The sequence below is a fragment of the Channa argus genome, chromosome 4 (genome assembly GCF_033026475.1).
Source record: "Channa argus isolate prfri chromosome 4, Channa argus male v1.0, whole genome shotgun sequence".
NCBI classification, from domain to species: Eukaryota; Metazoa; Chordata; class Actinopteri; order Anabantiformes; family Channidae; genus Channa; species Channa argus.
Genome location: NC_090200.1, coordinates 29261277 through 29286066, shown reverse-complemented (window position 1 = coordinate 29286066; position 24790 = coordinate 29261277). Strand labels below are relative to the sequence as shown.

Here is a 24790-nt window from a genome sequence, read left to right as displayed (position 1 = left end):
CATCTCTTTTCTTGTATGCATCTCAATGAACTTGAGGAGAGCATTTGAACTCTCTTTTGAGGGAGTATATCCAAAAATCTCCTCTTTGGTCTTCCTCTAGACCTCTTGCCTGGCAGCTCCAACCTCAGCATCCTTCTACCGACATATTGACAGTCTCTCCTCTGAACATGTCCAAACCACCTCAATCTGGCCTCTCTGACTTTATCTCCAAAACATCTAACATGAGCTGTCCCTCTGATGTACTCATGCCTGATCCCATCCATCCTCGTCACTCCCAATGAGAACCTCAACATCTTAAGCTCTGCTACCTCCAGCTCTGCCTCCTGTCTTTTTCTACAGTGCCACTGTCTCTAAACCGAAAAACATCGCTGGTCTCACCACCTTCTTGAACACCTTTTCTGTCATTCTCGCTGATACTCTTTTATCGCAAAACACACCTGACACTTTTCTCCACCCGTTCCAACCTGCTTGCACTCGCCTCTTCACGTCACGTCTACTGTCACTCCTACGTTCTTCGCTTTCCTCTTCTCTCTCTGCCTACAAACAAACCTTCCTCCTCTCCTTCTTCGACCAACAGTAGGCTTGCATTCTGAGACTGAAGTGGCCTATTGGGATGATATGGTACCATGAGGTCTTTTAGATATGATGGAGCTTGACCCTTTAGAGCTTTATATGTAAGAAGCAGGGTTTTGCATTCTGTTCTAGATTTGTTGAGAAGCCAATGGCAAGAAGCTAGTGAAGGCAAAATATGATATAGTCAGCACTTTTGCTGCAAATAGTTTGCTTCATTGAAAGTGACACCTTCTCGCTAAATGTTTGCACCTCAGTGTATTCTACAATGGCATTTTAATATACTGCATTGACCTTTAAAAGTCATAGGTATCAGATCGGCAACACATCCATGCTTGGAATGGAAAACATGCAATTACTCTGTCAAATTTTGTGGTGCTCAAACCCACAATTCCTCATAAAGCTAGGTATAGTAAGGCTGTTTTTATACTTGTCGACTTTCGTAGGTGAAAGTCTTCCTAAAAAGGTTCTGAGAACAGATGTCGCAGTCAAGGGCTCGTCCGGGATGTGAACCCAGGACATGTCGCACCCAACGCGAGAATCATACCCCTAGACCAACGAGCCTCGCGTCTGGTGGGTTTGTAATGAGTTCAGCCCTACTATTCAAATGAAGAACAAGAACTTCAGTCATTCTCAAATTGAGAAATTCATGTTGTGTAAATTTCCGACAAAAACATTAATGTGAGGACATACTCCATTGACAGAGAAAGGTTGTGGTTTCCAGATGTGCAAAACACGAGTGAGTGGAATCTTGTCTCGTCTAGTAACAACTTTCACAGCAAAACTTGCATCTGGTCTTGTGGTTACACGTGGAAAGCGTTACATCCTCTCTTCTCATAGACATTGAATTTAGCATTCAGGGCTCGTCCGGAGACCTCTCACACCCTAAGCGACAATCATTCCCCTAGACCAAGGCTAGTGAAGGCAAAATATGATACAGTCAGCTCTTGACTTTTGAAAGTCGGGTTTTCCAAATCGGCAAAACATCAGTACTTGGCATCTTGTGTCGTGTACTAACTAAAGTTTCCTGTGTTTGCACAAGGAAAAAATGCAATTACTCTGTCAAAGTTTGTGGTGCTCAAACCCACAATTCCTCATAAAGCTTGCTATGGTAAGGCTGTTTTCATACTTATCGACTTTCATAGGTGAAAGTTTTCCTGAGAATAGATCTGTGGAATAGATGTCGCAGTCAAGGGCTCGTCCAGGATTTGAACCCGGGACCTCTCGCACCCTAAGCGAGAATCATACCCCTAGACCAACGAGCCATTTAAAGACAAGTGAATTGCAGAGTTTGTAAACTAATATCCCATTTGTAGACAGAATTTACTCACCTTTAGATTGGCCAATTTGTGTATTGGCAACCTCACTACATTGAAAGTGTTACCATCTCTTTTCTTGTATGCATCTCAATGAACTTGAGGAGAGCATTTGAACTCTCTTTTGAGAGAGTATATCCAAAAATCTCCTCTTTGGTCTTCCTCTAGACCTCTTGCCTGGCAGCTCCAACCTCAGCATCCTTCTACCGACATATTGACAGTCTCTCCTCTTAACATGTCCAAACCACCTCAATCTGGCCTCTCTGACTTTATCTCCAAAACATCTAACATGAGCTGTCCCTCTGATGTACTCATGCCTGATCCTATCCATCCTCGTCACTCCCAATGAGAACCTCAACATCTTAAGCTATGCTACCTCCAGCTCTGCCTCCTGTCTTTTCTACAGTGCCACTGTCTCTAAGCCGAACAACATCGCTGGTCTCACCACCGTCTTGAACACCTTTGCTTTCATTCTCGCTGATACTCTTTTATGGCAAAACACACCTGACACTTGTCTCCACCCGTTCCAACCTGCTTGCACTCGCCTCTTCACGTCACGTCTACTGTCAGTCCTACGTTCTTAGCTTTCCTCTTCTCTCTCTGTCTACAAACAAACCTTCCTCCTCTCATTCTTCGACCAACAGTAGGCTTGCATTCTGAGACTGAAGTGGCCTATTGGGATGATATGGTACCATGAGGTCTTTTAGATATGATGGAGCTTGACCCTTTAGAGCTTTATATGTAAGAAGCAGGGTTTTACATTCTGTTCTAGATTTGTTGAGAAGCCAATGGAAAGAAGCTAGTGAAGGCAATATATGATACAGTCCGCACTTTTGCTGCAAATAGTTTGCTTCATTGAAAGTGACACCTTCTCGCTAAATGTTTGCACCTCAGTGTATTCTACAATGGCATTTTAGTATACTGCATTGACCTTACTTACTTAGTCAAATTTTGTGGTGCTCTAACCCACAATTCCTCATAAAGCTTGCTATGGTAAGGCTGTTTTCATACTTGTCGACTTTCATAGGTGAAAGTTTTCCTGAGAACAGATCTGTGGAATAGATGTCGCAGTCAAGGGCTCGTCCGGGATTTGAACGCGGGACCTCTCGCACCCTAAGCGAGAATCATACCCGTAGACCAACGAGCCACATAAAGACAAGCGAATTGCAGAGTTTGTAAACTAATATCCCATTTGTAGACAGAATTTACTCACCTTTAGATTGGCCAATTTGTGTATTGGCAACCTCACTACATTGAAAGTGTTACCATCTCTTTTCTTGTATGCATCTCAATGAACTTGAGGAGAGCATTTGAACTCTCTTTTGAGAGAGTATGTCCAAAAAGCTCCTCTTTGTTCTTCCTCTAGACCTCTTGCCTGGCAGCTCCAACCTCAGCATCCTTCTACCGACATATTGACAGTCTCTCCTCTGAACATGTCCAAACCACCTCAATCTGGCCTCTCTGACTTTATCTCCAAAACATCTAACATGAGCTGTCCCTCTGATGTACTCATGCCTGATCCTATCCATCCTCGTCACTCCCAATGAGAACCTCAACATCTTAAGCTATGCTACCTCCAGCTCTGCCTCCTGTCTTTTCTACAGTGCCACTGTCTCTAAGCCGAAAAACATCGCTGGTCTCACCACTGTCTTGAACACCTTTGCTTTCATTCTCGCTGATACTCTTTTATCGCAAAATATACCTGACACTTTTCTCCACCCGTTCCAACCTGCTTGCACTCGCCTCTTCACGTCACGTCTACTGTCAGTCCTACGTTCTTAGCTTTCCTCTTCTCTCTCTGTCTACAAACAAACCTTCCTCCTCTCATTCTTCGACCAACAGTAGGCTTGCATTCTGAGACTGAAGTGGCCTATTGGGATGATATGGTACCATGAGGTCTTTTAGATATGATGGAGCTTGACCCTTTAGAGCTTTATATGTAAGAAGCAGGGTTTTACATTCTGTTCTAGATTTGTTGAGAAGCCAATGGAAAGAAGCTAGTGAAGGCAATATATGATACAGTCCGCACTTTTGCTGCAAATAGTTTGCTTCATTGAAAGTGACACCTTCTCGCTAAATGTTTGCACCTCAGTGTATTCTACAATGGCATTTTAGTATACTGCATTGACCTTACTTACTTACTCTGTCAAATTTTGTGGTGCTCAAACCCACAATTCCTCATAAAGCTTGCTATGGTAAGGCTGTTTTCATACTTGTCGACTTTCATAGGTGAAAGTTTTCCTGAGAACAGATCTGTGGAATAGATGTCGCAGTCAAGGGCTCGTCCGGGATTTGAACCCGGGACCTCTCGCACCCTAAGCGAGAATCATACCCCTAGACCAACGAGCCACATAAAGACAAGCTAATTGCAGAGTTTGTAAACTAATATCCCATTTGTAGACAGAATTTACTCACCTTTAGATTGGCCAATTTGTGTATTGGCAACCTCACTACATTGAAAGTGTTACCATCTCTTTTCTTGTATGCATCTCAATGAACTTGAGGAGAGCATTTGAACTCTCTTTTGAGAGAGTATGTCCAAAAAGCTCCTCTTTTGTCTTCCTCTAGACCTCTTGCCTGGCAGCTCCAACCTCAGCATCCTTCTACCGACATATTGACAGTCTCTCCTCTGAACATGTCCAAACCACCTCAATCTGGCCTCTCTGACTTTATCTCCAAAACATCTAACATGAGCTGTCCCTCTGATGTACTCATGCCTGATCCTATCCATCCTCGTCACTCCCAATGAGAACCTCAACATCTTAAGCTATGCTACCTCCAGCTCTGCCTCCTGTCTTTTCTACAGTGCCACTGTCTCTAAGCCGAAAAACATCGCTGGTCTCACCACCGTCTTGAACACCTTTGCTTTCATTCTCGCTGATACTCTTTTATGGCAAAACACACCTGACACTTGTCTCCACCCGTTCCAACCTGCTTGCACTCGCCTCTTCACGTCACGTCTACTGTCAGTCCTACGTTCTTAGCTTTCCTCTTCTCTCTCTGTCTACAAACAAACCTTCCTCCTCTCATTCTTCGACCAACAGTAGGCTTGCATTCTGAGACTGAAGTGGCCTATTGGGATGATATGGTACCATGAGGTCTTTTAGATATGATGGAGCTTGACCCTTTAGAGCTTTATATGTAAGAAGCAGGGTTTTACATTCTGTTCTAGATTTGTTGAGAAGCCAATGGAAAGAAGCTAGTGAAGGCAATATATGATACAGTCCGCACTTTTGCTGCAAATAGTTTGCTTCATTGAAAGTGACACCTTCTCGCTAAATGTTTGCACCTCAGTGTATTCTACAATGGCATTTTAGTATACTGCATTGACCTTACTTACTTACTCTGTCAAATTTTGTGGTGCTCTAACCCACAATTCCTCATAAAGCTTGCTATGGTAAGGCTGTTTTCATACTTGTCGACTTTCATAGGTGAAAGTTTTCCTGAGAACAGATCTGTGGAATAGATGTCGCAGTCAAGGGCTCGTCCGGGATTTGAACCCGGGACCTCTCGCACCCTAAGCGAGAATCATACCCGTAGACCAACGAGCCACATAAAGAAAAGCGAATTGCAGAGTTTGTAAACTAATATCCCATTTGTAGACAGAATTTACTCACCTTTAGATTGGCCAATTTGTGTATTGGCAACCTCACTACATTGAAAGTGTTACCATCTCTTTTCTTGTATGCATCTCAATGAACTTGAGGAGAGCATTTGAACTCTCTTTTGAGAGAGTATGTCCAAAAAGCTCCTCTTTGTTCTTCCTCTAGACCTCTTGCCTGGCAGCTCCAACCTCAGCATCCTTCTACCGACATATTGACAGTCTCTCCTCTGAACATGTCCAAACCACCTCAATCTGGCCTCTCTGACTTTATCTCCAAAACATCTAACATGAGCTGTCCCTCTGATGTACTCATGCCTGATCCTATCCATCCTCGTCACTCCCAATGAGAACCTCAACATCTTAAGCTATGCTACCTCCAGCTCTGCCTCCTGTCTTTTCTACAGTGCCACTGTCTCTAAGCCGAAAAACATCGCTGGTCTCACCACTGTCTTGAACACCTTTGCTTTCATTCTCGCTGATACTCTTTTATCGCAAAACACACCTGACACTTTTCTCCACCCGTTCCAACCTGCTTGCACTCGCCTCTTCACGTCACGTCTACTGTCAGTCCTACGTTCTTAGCTTTCCTCTTCTCTCTCTGTCTACAAACAAACCTTCCTCCTCTCCTTCGACCAACAGTAGGCTTGCATTCTGAGACTGAAGTGGCCTATTGGGATGATATGGTACCATGAGGTCTTTTAGATATGATGGAGCTTGACCCTTTAGAGCTTTATATGTAAGAAGCAGGGTTTTACATTCTGTTCTAGATTTGTTGAGAAGCCAATGGAAAGAAGCTAGTGAAGGCAAAATATGATACAGTCAGCTCTTGACTTTTGAAAGTCGGGTTTTCCAAATCGGCAAAACATCAATACTTGGCATCTTGTGTCGTGTACTAACTAAAGTTTCCTGTGTTTGCACAAGGAAAAAATGCAATTACTCTGTCAAAGTTTTTGGTGCTCAAACCCACAATTCCTCATAAAGCTTGGTATGGTAAGCCTGTTTTCATACTTGTCAACTTTCATAGGAGAAAGTTTTCCTGAAAAGGGTCAGTGGAATAGATGTCGCAGCCAAGGGCTCGTCCGGGATTTTAACCCGGGACCTCTCGCACCCTAAGCGAGAATCATACCCCTTGACCAACGAGCCTCGCGTCCAGTGGGCTTGTAATGAGTTCAGCCCTACTATCCAAATGAAGAACAAGAACTTCAGTCATTCTCAAACTGAGAAATTCATGTTGTGTAAATTTCCAACAAAAACATTAATGTGAGGACATACTCCATTGACAGAGAAAGGTTGTGGTTTCCAGATCAGCAAAACACGAGTGAGTGGAATCTTGTCTCGTTCTAGTAACAACTTTCACAGCAACAGTTGCATCTGGTCTTGTGGTTACACGTGGAAAGCGTTACATCTTCTCTTCTCATAGACATTGAATTTAGCATTCAGGGCTCGTCCGGAGACTTCTCACACCCTAAGCGAGAATCATTCCCCTAGACCAAGGCTAGTGAAGGCAAAATTTGAATTTACAGAATTTACTCACCTTTAGATTGGCCAATTTGTGTTTTGGCAACCTCACTACATTGAAAGTGTTACCCTCTCTTTTCTTGTATGCATCTCAATGAACTTGAGGAGAGCATTTGAACTCTCTTTTGAGAGAGTATATCCAAAAATCTCCACTTTGGTCTTCCTCTAGACCTCTTGCCTGGCAGCTCCAACCTCAGCATCCTTCTACCGACATATTGACAGTCTCTCCTCTGAACATGTCCAAACCACCTCAATCTGGCCTCTCTGACTTTATCTCCAAAACATCTAACATGAGCTGTCCCTCTGATGTACTCATGCCTGATCCCATCCATCCTCGTCACTCCCAATGAGAACCTCAACATCTTAAGCTCTGCTACCTCCAGCTCTGCCTCCTGTCTTTTCTACAGTGCCACTGTCTCTAAACCGAAAAACATTGCTGGTCTCACCACCTTCTTGAACACCTTTTCTGTCATTCTCGCTGATACTCTTTTATCGCAAAACACACCTGACACTTTTCTCCACCCGTTCCAACCTGCTTGCACTCGCCTCTTCACGTCACGTCTACTGTCAGTCCTACGTTCTTAGCTTTCCTCTTCTCTCTCTGCCTACAAACAAACCTTCCTCTTCTCCTTCTTCGACCAACAGTAGGCTTGCATTCTGAGACTGAAGTGGCCTATTGGGATGATATGGTACCATGAGGTCTTTTAGATATGATGGAGCTTGACCCTTTAGAGCTTTATATGTAAGAAGCAGGGTTTTGCATTCTGTTCTAGATTTGTTGAGAAGCCAATGGCAAGAAGCTAGTGAAGGCAAAATATGATACAGTCAGCACTTTTGCTGCAAATAGTTTGCTTCATTGAAAGTGACACCTTCTCGCTAAATGTTTGCACCTCAGTGTATTCTACAATGGCATTTTAGTATACTGCATTGACCTTTAAAAGTCATAGGTATCAGATCGGCAACACATCCATGCTTGGAATGGAAAACATGCAATTACTCTGTCAAATTTCGTGGTGCTCAAACCCACAATTCCTCATAAAGCTTGGTATAGTAAGGCTGTTTTTATACTTGTCAACTTTCGTAGGTGAAAGTCTTCCTAAAAAGGGTCTGTGGAATAGATGTCGCAGTCAAGGGCTCGTCCGGGATTTGATCCCTGGACCTCTCGCACCCAAAGCGAGAATCATACCCCTAGACCAACGAGCCTCGTGTCCGGTAGTTTTGAATTGAGTTCAGCCGTACTATCCAAATGAAGAACAAGAACTTCAGTCATTCTCAAACTGAGAAATTCATGTTGTGTAAATTTCCGACAAAAACATTAATGTGAGGACATACTCCATTGACAGAGAAAGGTTGTGGTTTCCAGATCAGCAAAACACGAGTGAGTGGAATCTTGTCTCGTTCTAGTAACAACTTTCACAGCAACAGTTGCATCTGGTCTTGTGGTTACACGTGGAAAGCGTTACATCTTCTCTTCTCATAGACATTGAATTTAGCATTCAGGGCTCGTCCGGAGACTTCTCACACCCTAAGCGAGAATCATTCCCCTAGACCAAGGCTAGTGAAGGCAAAATTTGAATTTACAGAATTTACTCACCTTTAGATTGGCCAATTTGTGTTTTGGCAACCTCACTACATTTAAAGTGTTACCATCTCTTTTCTTGTATGCATCTCAATGAACTTGAGGAGAGCATTTGAACTCTCTTTTGAGAGAGTATATCCAAAAATCTCCTCTTTGGTCTTCCTCTAGACCTCTTGCCTGGCAGCTCCAACCTCAGCATCCTTCTACCGACATATTGACAGTCTCTCCTCTTAACATGTCCAAACCACCTCAATCTGGCCTCTCTGACTTTATCTCCAAAACATCTAACATGAGCTGTCCCTCTGATGTACTCATGCCTGATCCTATCCATCCTCGTCACTCCCAATGAGAACCTCAACATCTTAAGCTCTGCTACCTCCAGCTCTGCCTCCTGTCTTTTCTACAGTGCCACTGTCTCTAAGCCGAAAAACATCGCTGGTCTCACCACCGTCTTGAACACCTTTGCTTTCATTCTCGCTGATACTCTTTTATCGCGAAACACACCTGACACTTTTCTCCACCCGTTCCAACCTGCTTGCACTCGCCTCTTCACGTCACGTCTACTGTCAGTCCTACGTTCTTAGCTTTCCTCTTCTCTCTCTGCCTACAAACAAACCTTCCTCTTCTCCTTCTTCGACCAACAGTAGGCTTGCATTCTGAGACTGAAGTGGCCTATTGGGATGATATGGTACCATGAGGTCTTTTAGATATGATGGAGCTTGACCCTTTAGAGCTTTATATGTAAGAAGCAGGGTTTTGCATTCTGTTCTAGATTTGTTGAGAAGCCAATGGCAAGAAGCTAGTGAAGGCAAAATATGATACAGTCAGCACTTTTGCTGCAAATAGTTTGCTTCATTGAAAGTGACACCTTCTCGCTAAATGTTTGCACCTCAGTGTATTCTACAATGGCATTTTAGTATACTGCATTGACCTTTAAAAGTCATAGGTATCAGATCGGCAACACATCCATGCTTGGAATGGAAAAAAGGCAGTGACTGTCAAATTTTGTGGTGCTCAAACCCACAATTCCTCATAAAGCTTGCTATGGTAAGGCTGTTTTCATACTTGTCGACTTTCATAGGTGAAAGTTTTCCTGAGAACAGATCTGTGGAATAGATATCGCAGTCAAGGGCTCGTCCGGGATTTGAACCCGGGACCTCTCGCACCCAAAGTGAGAATCATACCCCTAGACCAACGAGCCATATAAAGACAAGCGAATTGCAGAGTTTGTGAACTAATACCCCATTTGTAGACAGAATTTACTCACCTTTAGATTGGCTAATTTGTGTATTGGCAACCTCACTACATTGAAAGTCTTACCATCTCTTTTCTTGTATGCATCTCAATGAACTTGAGGAGAGCATTTGAACTCTCTTTTGAGAGAGTATATCTAAAAATCTCCTCTTTGGTCTTCCTCTAGACCTCTTGCCTGGCAGCTCCAACCTCAGCATCCTTCTACCGACATATTGACAGTCTCTCCTCTTAAAATGTCCAAACCACCTCAATCTGGCCTCTCTGACTTTATCTCCAAAACATCTAACATGAGCTGTCCCTCTGATGTACTCATGCCTGATCCTATCCATCCTCGTCACTCCCAATGAGAACCTCAACATCTTAAGCTCTGCTACCTCCAGCTCTGCCTCCTGTCTTTTCTACAGTGCCACTGTCTCTAAGCCGAAAAACATCGCTGGTCTCACCACCGTCTTGAACACCTTTGCTTTCATTCTCGCTGATACTCTCTTATCGCAAAACACACCTGACACTTTTCTCCACCCGTTCCAACCTGCTTGCACTCGCCTCTTCACGTCACGTCTACATTCAGTCCTACGTTCTTAGCTTTCCTTTTCTCTCTCTGCCTACAAACAAACCTTCCTCCTCTCCTTCTTCGACCAACAGTAGGCTTGCATTCTGAGACTGAAGTGGCCTATTGGGATGATATGGTACCATGAGGTCTTTTAGACATGATGGAGCTTGACCCTTTAGAGCTTTATATGTAAGAAGCAGGGTTTTACATTCTGTTCTAGATTTGTTGAGAAGCCAATGGAAAGAAGCTAGTGAAGGCAAAATATGATACAGTCAGCACTTTTGCTGCAAATAGTTTGCTTCATTGAAAGTGACACCTTCTCGCTAAATGTTTGCACCTCAGTGTATTCTACAATGGCATTTTAGTATACTGCATTGACCTTTAAAAGTCATAGGTATCAGATCGGCAACACATCCATGCTTGGAATGGAAAAAATGCAATTACTCTGTCAAATGTTGTGGTGCTCAAACCCACAATTCCTCATAAAGCTTGGTATAGTAAGGCTGTTTTTATACTTGTCGACTTTCGTAGGTGAAAGTCTTCCTAAAAAAGGTCTGTGGAATAGATGTCGCAGTCAAGGGCTCGTCCGGGATTTGAACCCGGGACCTATCGCACCCAAAGCGAGAATCATACCCCTAGACCAACGAGCCTCGCGTCCAGTGGGCTTGTAATGAGTTCAGCCCTACTATCCAAATGAAGAACAAGAACTTCAGTCATTCTCAAACTGAGAAATTCATGTTGTGTAAATTTCCGACAAAAACATTAATGTGAGGACATACTCCATTGACAGAGAAAGGTTGTGGTTTCCAGATCAGCAAAACACGAGTGAGTGGAATCTTGTCTCGTCTAGTAACAACTTTCACAGAAAAACTTTCATCTGGTCTTGTGGTTACACGTGGAAAGCGTTACATCCTCTCTTCTCATAGACATTGAATTTAGCATTCAGGGCTCGTCCGGAGACCTCTCACACCCTAAGCGAGAATCATTCCCCTAGACCAAGGCTAGTGAAGGCAAAATTTGAATTTACAGAATTTACTCACCTTTAGATTGGCCAATTTGTGTTTTGGCAACCTCACTACATTTAAAGTGTTACCATCTCTTGTATGCATCTCAATGAACTTGAGGAGAGCATTTGAACTCTCTTTTGAGAGAGTATATCCAAAAATCTCCTCTTTGGTCTTCCTCTAGACCTCTTGCCTGGCAGCTCCAACCTCAGCATCCTTCTACCGACATATTGACAGTCTCTCCTCTGAACATGTCCAAACCACCTCAATCTGGCCTCTCTGACTTTATCTCCAAAACATCTAACATGAGCTGTCCCTCTGATGTACTCATGCCTGATCCCATCCATCCTCGTCACTCCCAATGAGAACCTCAACATCTTAAGCTCTGCTACCTCCAGCTCTGCCTCCTGTCTTTTCTACAGTGCCACTGTCTCTAAACCGAAAAACATTGCTGGTCTCACCACCTTCTTGAACACCTTTTCTGTCATTCTCGCTGATACTCTTTTATCGCAAAACACACCTGACACTTTTCTCCACCCGTTCCAACCTGCTTGCACTCGCCTCTTCACGTCACGTCTACTGTCAGTCCTACGTTCTTAGCTTTCCTCTTCTCTCTCTGCCTACAAACAAACCTTCCTCTTCTCCTTCTTCGACCAACAGTAGGCTTGCATTCTGAGACTGAAGTGGCCTATTGGGATGATATGGTACCATGAGGTCTTTTAGATATGATGGAGCTTGACCCTTTAGAGCTTTATATGTAAGAAGCAGGGTTTTGCATTCTGTTCTAGATTTGTTGAGAAGCCAATGGCAAGAAGCTAGTGAAGGCAAAATATGATACAGTCAGCACTTTTGCTGCAAATAGTTTGCTTCATTGAAAGTGACACCTTCTCGCTAAATGTTTGCACCTCAGTGTATTCTACAATGGCATTTTAGTATACTGCATTGACCTTTAAAAGTCACAGGTATCAGATCGGCAACACATCCATGCTTGGAATGGAAAACATGCAATTACTCTGTCAAATTTCGTGGTGCTCAAACCCACAATTCCTCATAAAGCTTGGTATAGTAAGGCTGTTTTTATACTTGTCGACTTTCGTAGGTGAAAGTCTTCCTAAAAACGGTCTGTGGAATAGATGTCGCAGTCAAGGGCTCGTCCGGGATTTGATCCCTGGACCTCTCGCACCCAAAGCGAGAATCATACCCCTAGACCAACGAGCCTCGTGTCCGGTAGTTTTGTATTGAGTTCAGCCGTACTATCCAAATGAAGAACAAGAACTTCAGTCATTCTCAAACTGAGAAATTCATGTTGTGTAAATTTCCGACAAAAACATTAATGTGAGGACATACTCCATTGACAGAGAAAGGTTGTGGTTTCCAGATCAGCAAAACACGAGTGAGTGGAATCTTGTCTCGTCTAGTAACAACTTTCACAGAAACACTTGCATCTGGTCTTGTGGTTACACGTGGAAAGCGTTACATCCTCTCTTCTCATAGACATTGAATTTAGCATTCAGGGCTCGTCCGGAGACCTCTCACACCCTAAGCGAGAATCATTCCCCTAGACCAAGGCTAGTGAAGGCAAAATATGATACAGTCAGCTCTTGACTTTTGAAAGTCGGGTTTTCCAAATCGGCAAAACATCAATACTTGGCATCTTGTGTCGTGTACTAACTAAAGTTTTCTGTGTTTGCACAAGGAAAAAATGCAATTACTCTGTCAAAGTTTTTGGTGCTCAAACCCACAATTCCTCATAAAGCTTAGTATGGTAAGCCTGTTTTCATACTTGTCAACTTTCATAGGAGAAAGTTTTCTTGAAAAGGGTCAGTGGAATAGATGTCGCAGTCAAGGGCTCGTCCGGGATTTGATCCCTGGACCTCTCGCACCCAAAGCGAGAATCATACCCCTAGACCAACGAGCCTCGTGTCCGGTGGTTTTGTATTGAGTTCAGCCGTACTATCCAAATGAAGAACAAGAACTTCAGTCATTCTCAAACTGAGAAATTCATGTTGTGTAAATTTCCGACAAAAACATTAATGTGAGGACATACTCCATTGACAGAGAAAGGTTGTGGTTTCCAGATCAGCAAATCGCGTCCAGTGGGCTTGTAATGAGTTCAGCCCTACTATCCAAATGAAGAACAAGAACTTCAGTCATTCTCAAACTGAGAAATTCATGTTGTGTAAATTTCCGACAAAAACATTAATGTGAGGACATACTCCATTGACAGAGAAAGGTTGTGGTTTCCAGATCAGCAAAACACGAGTGAGTGGAATCTTGTCTCGTTCTAGTAACAACTTTCACAGCAACAGTTGCATCTGGTCTTGTGGTTACACGTGGAAAGCGTTACATCTTCTCTTCTCATAGACATTGAATTTAGCATTCAGGGCTCGTCCGGAGACTTCTCACACCCTAAGCGAGAATCATTCCCCTAGACCAAGGCTAGTGAAGGCAAAATTTGAATTTACAGAATTTACTCACCTTTAGATTGGCCAATTTGTGTATTGGCAACCTCACTACATTGAAAGTCTTACCATCTCTTTTCTTGTATGCATCTCAATGAACTTGAGGAGAGCATTTGAACTCTCTTTTGAGAGAGTATATCTAAAAATCTCCTCTTTGGTCTTCCTCTAGACCTCTTGCCTGGCAGCTCCAACCTCAGCATCCTTCTACCGACATATTGACAGTCTCTCCTCTTAAAATGTCCAAACCACCTCAATCTGGCCTCTCTGACTTTATCTCCAAAACATCTAACATGAGCTGTCCCTCTGATGTACTCATGCCTGATCCTATCCATCCTCGTCACTCCCAATGAGAACCTCAACATCTTAAGCTCTGCTACCTCCAGCTCTGCCTCCTGTCTTTTCTACAGTGCCACTGTCTCTAAGCCGAAAAACATCGCTGGTCTCACCACCGTCTTGAACACCTTTGCTTTCATTCTCGCTGATACTCTCTTATCGCAAAACACACCTGACACTTTTCTCCACCCGTTCCAACCTGCTTGCACTCGCCTCTTCACGTCACGTCTACATTCAGTCCTACGTTCTTAGCTTTCCTTTTCTCTCTCTGCCTACAAACAAACCTTCCTCCTCTCCTTCTTCGACCAACAGTAGGCTTGCATTCTGAGACTGAAGTGGCCTATTGGGATGATATGGTACCATGAGGTCTTTTAGACATGATGGAGCTTGACCCTTTAGAGCTTTATATGTAAGAAGCAGGGTTTTACATTCTGTTCTAGATTTGTTGAGAAGCCAATGGAAAGAAGCTAGTGAAGGCAAAATATGATACAGTCAGCACTTTTGCTGCAAATAGTTTGCTTCATTGAAAGTGACACCTTCTCGCTAAATGTTTGCACCTCAGTGTATTCTACAATGGCATTTTAGTATACTGCATTGACCTTTAAAAGTCATAGGTATCAGATCGGCAACACATCCATGCTTGGAATGGAAAAAATGCAATTACTCTGTCAAATGTTGTGGTGCTCAAACCCACAATTCCTCATAAAGCTTGGTATAGTAAGGCTGTTTTTATACTTGTCGACTTTCGTAGGTGAAAGTCTTCCTAAAAAAGGTCTGTGGAATAGATGTCGCAGTCAAGGGCTCGTCCGGGATTTGAACCCGGGACCTATCGCACCCAAAGCGAGAATCATACCCCTAGACCAACGAGCCTCGCGTCCAGTGGGCTTGTAATGAGTTCAGCCCTACTATCCAAATGAAGAACAAGAACTTCAGTCATTCTCAAACTGAGAAATTCATGTTGTGTAAATTTCCGACAAAAACATTAATGTGAGGACATACTCCATTGACAGAGAAAGGTTGTGGTTTCCAGATCAGCAAAACACGAGTGAGTGGAATCTTGTCTCGTCTAGTAACAACTTTCACAGAAAAACTTTCATCTGGTCTTGTGGTTACACGTGGAAAGCGTTACATCCTCTCTTCTCATAGACATTGAATTTAGCATTCAGGGCTCGTCCGGAGACCTCTCACACCCTAAGCGAGAATCATTCCCCTAGACCAAGGCTAGTGAAGGCAAAATTTGAATTTACAGAATTTACTCACCTTTAGATTGGCCAATTTGTGTTTTGGCAACCTCACTACATTTAAAGTGTTACCATCTCTTGTATGCATCTCAATGAACTTGAGGAGAGCATTTGAACTCTCTTTTGAGAGAGTATATCCAAAAATCTCCTCTTTGGTCTTCCTCTAGACCTCTTGCCTGGCAGCTCCAACCTCAGCATCCTTCTACCGACATATTGACAGTCTCTCCTCTGAACATGTCCAAACCACCTCAATCTGGCCTCTCTGACTTTATCTCCAAAACATCTAACATGAGCTGTCCCTCTGATGTACTCATGCCTGATCCCATCCATCCTCGTCACTCCCAATGAGAACCTCAACATCTTAAGCTCTGCTACCTCCAGCTCTGCCTCCTGTCTTTTCTACAGTGCCACTGTCTCTAAACCGAAAAACATTGCTGGTCTCACCACCTTCTTGAACACCTTTTCTGTCATTCTCGCTGATACTCTTTTATCGCAAAACACACCTGACACTTTTCTCCACCCGTTCCAACCTGCTTGCACTCGCCTCTTCACGTCACGTCTACTGTCAGTCCTACGTTCTTAGCTTTCCTCTTCTCTCTCTGCCTACAAACAAACCTTCCTCTTCTCCTTCTTCGACCAACAGTAGGCTTGCATTCTGAGACTGAAGTGGCCTATTGGGATGATATGGTACCATGAGGTCTTTTAGATATGATGGAGCTTGACCCTTTAGAGCTTTATATGTAAGAAGCAGGGTTTTGCATTCTGTTCTAGATTTGTTGAGAAGCCAATGGCAAGAAGCTAGTGAAGGCAAAATATGATACAGTCAGCACTTTTGCTGCAAATAGTTTGCTTCATTGAAAGTGACACCTTCTCGCTAAATGTTTGCACCTCAGTGTATTCTACAATGGCATTTTAGTATACTGCATTGACCTTTAAAAGTCATAGGTATCAGATCGGCAACACATCCATGCTTGGAATGGAAAACATGCAATTACTCTGTCAAATTTCGTGGTGCTCAAACCCACAATTCCTCATAAAGCTTGGTATAGTAAGGCTGTTTTTACACTTGTCGACTTTCGTAGGTGAAAGTCTTCCTAAAAACGGTCTGTGGAATAGATGTCGCAGTCAAGGGCTCGTCCGGGATTTGATCCCTGGACCTCTCGCACCCAAAGCGAGAATCATACCCCTAGACCAACGAGCCTCGTGTCCGGTAGTTTTGTATTGAGTTCAGCCGTACTATCCAAATGAAGAACAAGAACTTCAGTCATTCTCAAACTGAGAAATTCATGTTGTGTAAATTTCCGACAAAAACATTAATGTGAGGACATACTCCATTGACAGAGAAAGGTTGTGGTTTCCAGATCAGCAAAACACGAGTGAGTGGAATCTTGTCTCGTCTAGTAACAACTTTCACAGAAACACTTGCATCTGGTCTTGTGGTTACACGTGGAAAGCGTTACATCCTCTCTTCTCATAGACATTGAATTTAGCATTCAGGGTTCGTCCGGAGACCTCTCACACCCTAAGCGAGAATCATTCCCCTAGACCAAGGCTAGTGAAGGCAAAATATGATACAGTCAGCTCTTGACTTTTGAAAGTCGGGTTTTCCAAATCGGCAAAACATCAATACTTGGCATCTTGTGTCGTGTACTAACTAAAGTTTCCTGTGTTTGCACAAGGAAAAAATGCAATTACTCTGTCAAAGTTTTTGGTGCTCAAACCCACAATTCCTCATAAAGCTTAGTATGGTAAGCCTGTTTTCATACTTGTCAACTTTCATAGGAGAAAGTTTTCTTGAAAAGGGTCAGTGGAATAGATGTCGCAGTCAAGGGCTCGTCCGGGATTTGATCCCTGGACCTCTCGCACCCAAAGCGAGAATCATACCCCTAGACCAACGAGCCTCGTGTCCGGTGGTTTTGTATTGAGTTCAGCCGTACTATCCAAATGAAGAACAAGAACTTCAGTCATTCTCAAACTGAGAAATTCATGTTGTGTAAATTTCCGACAAAAACATTAATGTGAGGACATACTGCATTGACAGAGAAAGGTTGTGGTTTCCAGATCAGCAAATCGCGTCCAGTGGGCTTGTAATGAGTTCAGCCCTACTATCCAAATGAAGAACAAGAACTTCAGTCATTCTCAAACTGAGAAATTCATGTTGTGTAAATTTCCGACAAAAACATTAATGTGAGGACATACTCCATTGACAGAGAAAGGTTGTGGTTTCCAGATCAGCAAAACACGAGTGAGTGGAATCTTGTCTCGTTCTAGTAACAACTTTCACAGCAACAGTTGCATCTGGTCTTGTGGTTACACGTGGAAAGCGTTACATCTTCTCTTCTCATAGACATTGAATTTAGCATTCAGGGCTCGTCCGGAGACTTCTCACACCCTAAGCGAGAATCATTCCCCTAGACCAAGGCTAGTGAAGGCAAAATTTGAATTTACAGAATTTACTCACCTTTAGATTGGCCAATTTGTGTTTTGGCAACCTCACTACATTTAAAGTGTTACCATCTCTTTTCTTGTATGCATCTCAATGAACTTGAGGAGAGCATTTGAACTCTCTTTTGAGAGAGTATATCCAAAAATCTCCTCTTTGGTCTTCCTCTAGACCTCTTGCCTGGCAGCTCCAACCTCAGCATCCTTCTACCGACATATTGACAGTCTCTCCTCTGAACATGTCCAAACCACCTCAATCTGGCCTCTCTGACTTTATCTCCAAAACATCTAACATGAGCTGTCCCTCTGATGTACTCATGCCTGATCCCATCCATCCTCGTCACTCCCAATGAGAACCTCAACATCTTAAGCTCTGCTACCTCCAGCTCTGCCTCCTGTCTTTTCTACAGTGCCACTGTCTCTAAGCCGAAAAACATCGCTGGTCTCACCACCGTCTTGAACACCTTTGCTTTCATTCTCGCTGATACTCTTTTATCGCGAAACACACCTGACACTTTTCTCCACCCGTTCCAACCTGCTTGCACTCGCCTCTTCACGTCACGTCTACTGTCAGTCCTACGTTCTTAGCTTTCCTCTTCTCTCTCTGCCTACAAACAAACCTTCCTCTTCTCCTTCTTCGACCAACAGTAGGCTTGCATTCTGAGACTGAAGTGGCCTATTGGGATGATATGGTACCATGAGGTCTTTTAGATATGATGGAGCTTGACCCTTTAGAGCTTTATATGTAAGAAGCAGGGTTTTGCATTCTGTTCTAGATTTGTTGAGAAGCCAATGGCAAGAAGCTAGTGAAGGCAAAATATGATACAGTCAGCACTTTTGCTGCAAATAGTTTGCTTCATTGAAAGTGACACCTTCTCGCTAAATGTTTGCACCTCAGTGTATTCTACAATGGCATTTTAGTATACTGCATTGACCTTTAAAAGTCATAGGTATCAGATCGGCAACACATCCATGCTTGGAATGGAAAAAAGGCAGTGACTCTGTCAAATTTTGTGGTGCTCAAACCCACAATTCCTCATAAAGCTTGCTATGGTAAGGCTGTTTTCATACTTGTCGACTTTCATAGGTGAAAGTTTTCCTGAGAACAGATCTGTGGAATAGATATCGCAGTCAAGGGCTCGTCCGGGATTTGAACCCGGGACCTCTCGCACCCAAAGTGAGAATCATACCCCTAGACCAACGAGCCATATAAAGACAAGCGAATTGCAGAGTTTGTGAACTAATACCCCATTTGTAGACAGAATTTACTCACCTTTAGATTGGCCAATTTGTGTATTGGCAACCTCACTACATTGAAAGTCTTACCATCTCTTTTCTTGTATGCATCTCAATGAACTTGAGGAGAGCATTTGAACTCTCTTTTGAGAGAGTATATCTAAAAATCTCCTCTTTGGTCTTCCTCTAGACCTCTTGCCTGGCAGCTCCAACCTCAGCATCCTTCTACCGACATATTGACAGTCTCTCCTCTTAACATGTCCAAACCACCTCAATCTGGCCTCTCTGACTTTATCTCCAAAACATCTAACATGAGCTGTCCCTCTGATGTACTCATGCCTGATCCTATCCATCCTCGTCACTCCCAATGAGAACCTCAACATCTTAAGCTCTGCTACCTCCAGCTCTGCCTCCTGTCTTTTCTACAGTGCCACTGTCTCTAAGCCGAAAAACATCGCTGGTCTCACCACCGTCTTGAACACCTTTGCTTTCATTCTCGCTGATACTCTCTTATCGCAAAACACACCTGACACTTTTCTCCACCCGTTCCAACCTGCTTGCACTCGCCTCTTCACGTCACGTCTACATTCAGTCCTACGTTCTTAGCTTTCCTTTTCTCTCTCTGCCTACAAACAAACCTTCCTCCTCTCCTTCTTCGACCAACAGTAGGCTTGCATTCTGAGACTGAAGTGGCCTATTGGGATGATATGGTACCATGAGGTCTTTTAGACATGATGGAGCTTGACCCTTTAGAGCTTTATATGTAAGAAGCAGGGTTTTACATTCTGTTCTAGATTTGTTGAGAAGCCAATGGAAAGAAGCTAGTGAAGGCAAAATATGATACAGTCAGCACTTTTGCTGCAAATAGTTTGCTTCATTGAAAGTGACACCTTCTCGCTAAATGTTTGCACCTCAGTGTATTCTACAATGGCATTTTAGTATACTGCATTGACCTTTAAAAGTCATAGGTATCAGATCGGCAACACATCCATGCTTGGAATGGAAAAAATGCAATTACTCTGTCAAATGTTGTGGTGCTCAAACCCACAATTCCTCATAAAGCTTGGTATAGTAAGGCTGTTTTTATACTTGTCGACTTTCGTAGGTGAAAGTCTTCCTAAAAAAGGTCTGTGGAATAGATGTCGCAGTCAAGGGCTCGTCCGGGATTTGAACCCGGGACCTATCGCACCCAAAGCGAGAATCATACCCCTAGACCAACGAGCCTCGCGTCCAGTGGGCTTGTAATGAGTTCAGCCCTACTATCCAAATGAAGAACAAGAACTTCAGTCATTCTCAAACTGAGAAATTCATGTTGTGTAAATTTCCGACAAAAACATTAATGTGAGGACATACTCCATTGACAGAGAAAGGTTGTGGTTTCCAGATCAGCAAAACACGAGTGAGTGGAATCTTGTCTCGTCTAGTAACAACTTTCACAGAAAAACTTTCATCTGGTCTTGTGGTTACACGTGGAAAGCGTTACATCCTCTCTTCTCATAGACATTGAATTTAGCATTCAGGGCTCGTCCGGAGACCTCTCACACCCTAAGCGAGAATCATTCCCCTAGACCAAGGCTAGTGAAGGCAAAATTTGAATTTACAGAATTTACTCACCTTTAGATTGGCCAATTTGTGTTTTGGCAACCTCACTACATTTAAAGTGTTACCATCTCTTGTATGCATCTCAATGAACTTGAGGAGAGCATTTGAACTCTCTTTTGAGAGAGTATATCCAAAAATCTCCTCTTTGGTCTTCCTCTAGACCTCTTGCCTGGCAGCTCCAACCTCAGCATCCTTCTACCGACATATTGACAGTCTCTCCTCTGAACATGTCCAAACCACCTCAATCTGGCCTCTCTGACTTTATCTCCAAAACATCTAACATGAGCTGTCCCTCTGATGTACTCATGCCTGATCCCATCCATCCTCGTCACTCCCAATGAGAACCTCAACATCTTAAGCTCTGCTACCTCCAGCTCTGCCTCCTGTCTTTTCTACAGTGCCACTGTCTCTAAACCGAAAAACATTGCTGGTCTCACCACCTTCTTGAACACCTTTTCTGTCATTCTCGCTGATACTCTTTTATCGCAAAACACACCTGACACTTTTCTCCACCCGTTCCAACCTGCTTGCACTCGCCTCTTCACGTCACGTCTACTGTCAGTCCTACGTTCTTAGCTTTCCTCTTCTCTCTCTGCCTACAAACAAACCTTCCTCTTCTCCTTCTTCGACCAACAGTAGGCTTGCATTCTGAGACTGAAGTGGCCTATTGGGATGATATGGTACCATGAGGTCTTTTAGATATGATGGAGCTTGACCCTTTAGAGCTTTATATGTAAGAAGCAGGGTTTTGCATTCTGTTCTAGATTTGTTGAGAAGCCAATGGCAAGAAGCTAGTGAAGGCAAAATATGATACAGTCAGCACTTTTGCTGCAAATAGTTTGCTTCATTGAAAGTGACACCTTCTCGCTAAATGTTTGCACCTCAGTGTATTCTACAATGGCATTTTAGTATACTGCATTGACCTTTAAAAGTCATAGGTATCAGATCGGCAACACATCCATGCTTGGAATGGAAAACATGCAATTACTCTGTCAAATTTCGTGGTGCTCAAACCCACAATTCCTCATAAAGCTTGGTATAGTAAGGCTGTTTTTATACTTGTCGACTTTCGTAGGTGAAAGTCTTCCTAAAAACGGTCTGTGGAATAGATGTCGCAGTCAAGGGCTCGTCCGGGATTTGATCCCTGGACCTCTCGCACCCAAAGCGAGAATCATACCCCTAGACCAACGAGCCTCGTGTCCGGTAGTTTTGTATTGAGTTCAGCCGTACTATCCAAATGAAGAACAAGAACTTCAGTCATTCTCAAACTGAGAAATTCATGTTGTGTAAATTTCCGACAAAAACATTAATGTGAGGACATACTCCATTGACAGAGAAAGGTTGTGGTTTCCAGATCAGCAAAACACGAGTGAGTGGAATCTTGTCTCGTCTAGTAACAACTTTCACAGAAACACTTGCATCTGGTCTTGTGGTTACACGTGGAAAGCGTTACATCCTCTCTTCTCATAGACATTGAATTTAGCATTCAGGGTTCGTCCGGAGACCTCTCACACCCTAAGCGAGAATCATTCCCCTAGACCAAGGCTAGTGAAGGCAAAATATGATACAGTCAGCTCTTGACTTTTGAAAGTCGGGTTTTCCAAATCGGCAAAACATCAATACTTGGCATCTTGTGTCGTGTACTAACTAAAGTTTCCTGTGTTTGCACAAGGAAAAAATGCAATTACTCTGTCAAAGTTTTTGGTGCTCAAACCCACAATTCCTCATAAAGCTTAGTATGGTAAGCCTGTTTTCATACTTGTCAACTTTCATAGGAGAAAGTTTTCTTGAAAAGGGTCAGTGGAATAGATGTCGCAGTCAAGGGCTCGTCCGGGATTTGATCCCTGGACCTCTCGCACCCAAAGCGAGAATCATACCCCTAGACCAACGAGCCTCGTGTCCGGTGGTTTTGTATTGAGTTCAGCCGTACTATCCAAATGAAGAACAAGAACTTCAGTCATTCTCAAACTGAGAAATTCATGTTGTGTAAATTTCCGACAAAAACATTAATGTGAGGACATACTCCATTGACAGAGAAAGGTTGTGGTTTCCAGATCAGCAAATCGCGTCCAGTGGGCTTGTAATGAGTTCAGCCCTACTATCCAAATGAAGAACAAGAACTTCAGTCATTCTCAAACTGAGAAATTCATGTTGTGTAAATTTCCGACAAAAACATTAATGTGAGGACATACTCCATTGACAGAGAAAGGTTGTGGTTTCCAGATCAGCAAAACACGAGTGAGTGGAATCTTGTCTCGTTCTAGTAACAACTTTCACAGCAACAGTTGCATCTGGTCTTGTGGTTACACGTGGAAAGCGTTACATCTTCTCTTCTCATAGACATTGAATTTAGCATTCAGGGCTCGTCCGGAGACTTCTCACACCCTAAGCGAGAATCATTCCCCTAGACCAAGGCTAGTGAAGGCAAAATTTGAATTTACAGAATTTACTCACCTTTAGATTGGCCAATTTGTGTTTTGGCAACCTCACTACATTTAAAGTGTTACCATCTCTTTTCTTGTATGCATCTCAATGAACTTGAGGAGAGCATTTGAACTCTCTTTTGAGAGAGTATATCCAAAAATCTCCTCTTTGGTCTTCCTCTAGACCTCTTGCCTGGCAGCTCCAACCTCAGCATCCTTCTACCGACATATTGACAGTCTCTCCTCTGAACATGTCCAAACCACCTCAATCTGGCCTCTCTGACTTTATCTCCAAAACATCTAACATGAGCTGTCCCTCTGATGTACTCATGCCTGATCCCATCCATCCTCGTCACTCCCAATGAGAACCTCAACATCTTAAGCTCTGCTACCTCCAGCTCTGCCTCCTGTCTTTTCTACAGTGCCACTGTCTCTAAGCCGAAAAACATCGCTGGTCTCACCACCGTCTTGAACACCTTTGCTTTCATTCTCGCTGATACTCTTTTATCGCGAAACACACCTGACACTTTTCTCCACCCGTTCCAACCTGCTTGCACTCGCCTCTTCACGTCACGTCTACTGTCAGTCCTACGTTCTTAGCTTTCCTCTTCTCTCTCTGCCTACAAACAAACCTTCCTCTTCTCCTTCTTCGACCAACAGTAGGCTTGCATTCTGAGACTGAAGTGGCCTATTGGGATGATATGGTACCATGAGGTCTTTTAGATATGATGGAGCTTGACCCTTTAGAGCTTTATATGTAAGAAGCAGGGTTTTGCATTCTGTTCTAGATTTGTTGAGAAGCCAATGGCAAGAAGCTAGTGAAGGCAAAATATGATACAGTCAGCACTTTTGCTGCAAATAGTTTGCTTCATTGAAAGTGACACCTTCTCGCTAAATGTTTGCACCTCAGTGTATTCTACAATGGCATTTTAGTATACTGCATTGACCTTTAAAAGTCATAGGTATCAGATCGGCAACACATCCATGCTTGGAATGGAAAAAAGGCAGTGACTCTGTCAAATTTTGTGGTGCTCAAACCCACAATTCCTCATAAAGCTTGCTATGGTAAGGCTGTTTTCATACTTGTCGACTTTCATAGGTGAAAGTTTTCCTGAGAACAGATCTGTGGAATAGATATCGCAGTCAAGGGCTCGTCCGGGATTTGAACCCGGGACCTCTCGCACCCAAAGTGAGAATCATACCCCTAGACCAACGAGCCATATAAAGACAAGCGAATTGCAGAGTTTGTGAACTAATACCCCATTTGTAGACAGAATTTACTCACCTTTAGATTGGCCAATTTGTGTATTGGCAACCTCACTACATTGAAAGTCTTACCATCTCTTTTCTTGTATGCATCTCAATGAACTTGAGGAGAGCATTTGAACTCTCTTTTGAGAGAGTATATCTAAAAATCTCCTCTTTGGTCTTCCTCTAGACCTCTTGCCTGGCAGCTCCAACCTCAGCATCCTTCTACCGACATATTGACAGTCTCTCCTCTTAACATGTCCAAACCACCTCAATCTGGCCTCTCTGACTTTATCTCCAAAACATCTAACATGAGCTGTCCCTCTGATGTACTCATGCCTGATCCTATCCATCCTCGTCACTCCCAATGAGAACCTCAACATCTTAAGCTCTGCTACCTCCAGCTCT

The 24790-nt window shown here is 43.3% G+C and overlaps 17 non-coding genes across 17 annotated transcripts; all 17 read right to left on the bottom strand.

Moving 5' to 3' along the window:
• Positions 1-1763: 1763 nt before the first annotated feature.
• trnap-agg (transfer RNA proline (anticodon AGG)) lies at positions 1764-1835 on the bottom strand. The gene has a single exon. It is a non-coding gene; the product is annotated as a tRNA-Pro (tRNA).
• Positions 1836-4163: 2328 nt separating this feature from the next.
• trnap-agg (transfer RNA proline (anticodon AGG)) lies at positions 4164-4235 on the bottom strand. Its single transcript has one exon. It is a non-coding gene; the product is annotated as a tRNA-Pro (tRNA).
• Positions 4236-5365: 1130 nt separating this feature from the next.
• Positions 5366-5437, bottom strand: trnap-agg (transfer RNA proline (anticodon AGG)). Its single transcript has one exon. It is a non-coding gene; the product is annotated as a tRNA-Pro (tRNA).
• A 1124-nt stretch (positions 5438-6561) lies between these two features.
• On the bottom strand, positions 6562-6633 carry trnap-agg (transfer RNA proline (anticodon AGG)). The gene has a single exon. It is a non-coding gene; the product is annotated as a tRNA-Pro (tRNA).
• A 1506-nt stretch (positions 6634-8139) lies between these two features.
• On the bottom strand, positions 8140-8211 carry trnap-ugg (transfer RNA proline (anticodon UGG)). Its single transcript has one exon. It is a non-coding gene; the product is annotated as a tRNA-Pro (tRNA).
• A 1505-nt stretch (positions 8212-9716) lies between these two features.
• trnap-ugg (transfer RNA proline (anticodon UGG)) lies at positions 9717-9788 on the bottom strand. The gene has a single exon. It is a non-coding gene; the product is annotated as a tRNA-Pro (tRNA).
• A 1181-nt stretch (positions 9789-10969) lies between these two features.
• trnap-ugg (transfer RNA proline (anticodon UGG)) lies at positions 10970-11041 on the bottom strand. The gene has a single exon. It is a non-coding gene; the product is annotated as a tRNA-Pro (tRNA).
• A 1500-nt stretch (positions 11042-12541) lies between these two features.
• On the bottom strand, positions 12542-12613 carry trnap-ugg (transfer RNA proline (anticodon UGG)). Its single transcript has one exon. It is a non-coding gene; the product is annotated as a tRNA-Pro (tRNA).
• A 628-nt stretch (positions 12614-13241) lies between these two features.
• Positions 13242-13313, bottom strand: trnap-ugg (transfer RNA proline (anticodon UGG)). The gene has a single exon. It is a non-coding gene; the product is annotated as a tRNA-Pro (tRNA).
• Positions 13314-14988: 1675 nt separating this feature from the next.
• On the bottom strand, positions 14989-15060 carry trnap-ugg (transfer RNA proline (anticodon UGG)). The gene has a single exon. It is a non-coding gene; the product is annotated as a tRNA-Pro (tRNA).
• Positions 15061-16560: 1500 nt separating this feature from the next.
• trnap-ugg (transfer RNA proline (anticodon UGG)) lies at positions 16561-16632 on the bottom strand. Its single transcript has one exon. It is a non-coding gene; the product is annotated as a tRNA-Pro (tRNA).
• A 628-nt stretch (positions 16633-17260) lies between these two features.
• On the bottom strand, positions 17261-17332 carry trnap-ugg (transfer RNA proline (anticodon UGG)). Its single transcript has one exon. It is a non-coding gene; the product is annotated as a tRNA-Pro (tRNA).
• Positions 17333-19008: 1676 nt separating this feature from the next.
• trnap-ugg (transfer RNA proline (anticodon UGG)) lies at positions 19009-19080 on the bottom strand. The gene has a single exon. It is a non-coding gene; the product is annotated as a tRNA-Pro (tRNA).
• Positions 19081-20261: 1181 nt separating this feature from the next.
• On the bottom strand, positions 20262-20333 carry trnap-ugg (transfer RNA proline (anticodon UGG)). The gene has a single exon. It is a non-coding gene; the product is annotated as a tRNA-Pro (tRNA).
• Positions 20334-21833: 1500 nt separating this feature from the next.
• Positions 21834-21905, bottom strand: trnap-ugg (transfer RNA proline (anticodon UGG)). Its single transcript has one exon. It is a non-coding gene; the product is annotated as a tRNA-Pro (tRNA).
• Positions 21906-22533: 628 nt separating this feature from the next.
• Positions 22534-22605, bottom strand: trnap-ugg (transfer RNA proline (anticodon UGG)). The gene has a single exon. It is a non-coding gene; the product is annotated as a tRNA-Pro (tRNA).
• A 1676-nt stretch (positions 22606-24281) lies between these two features.
• trnap-ugg (transfer RNA proline (anticodon UGG)) lies at positions 24282-24353 on the bottom strand. The gene has a single exon. It is a non-coding gene; the product is annotated as a tRNA-Pro (tRNA).
• Positions 24354-24790: the final 437 nt, after the last annotated feature.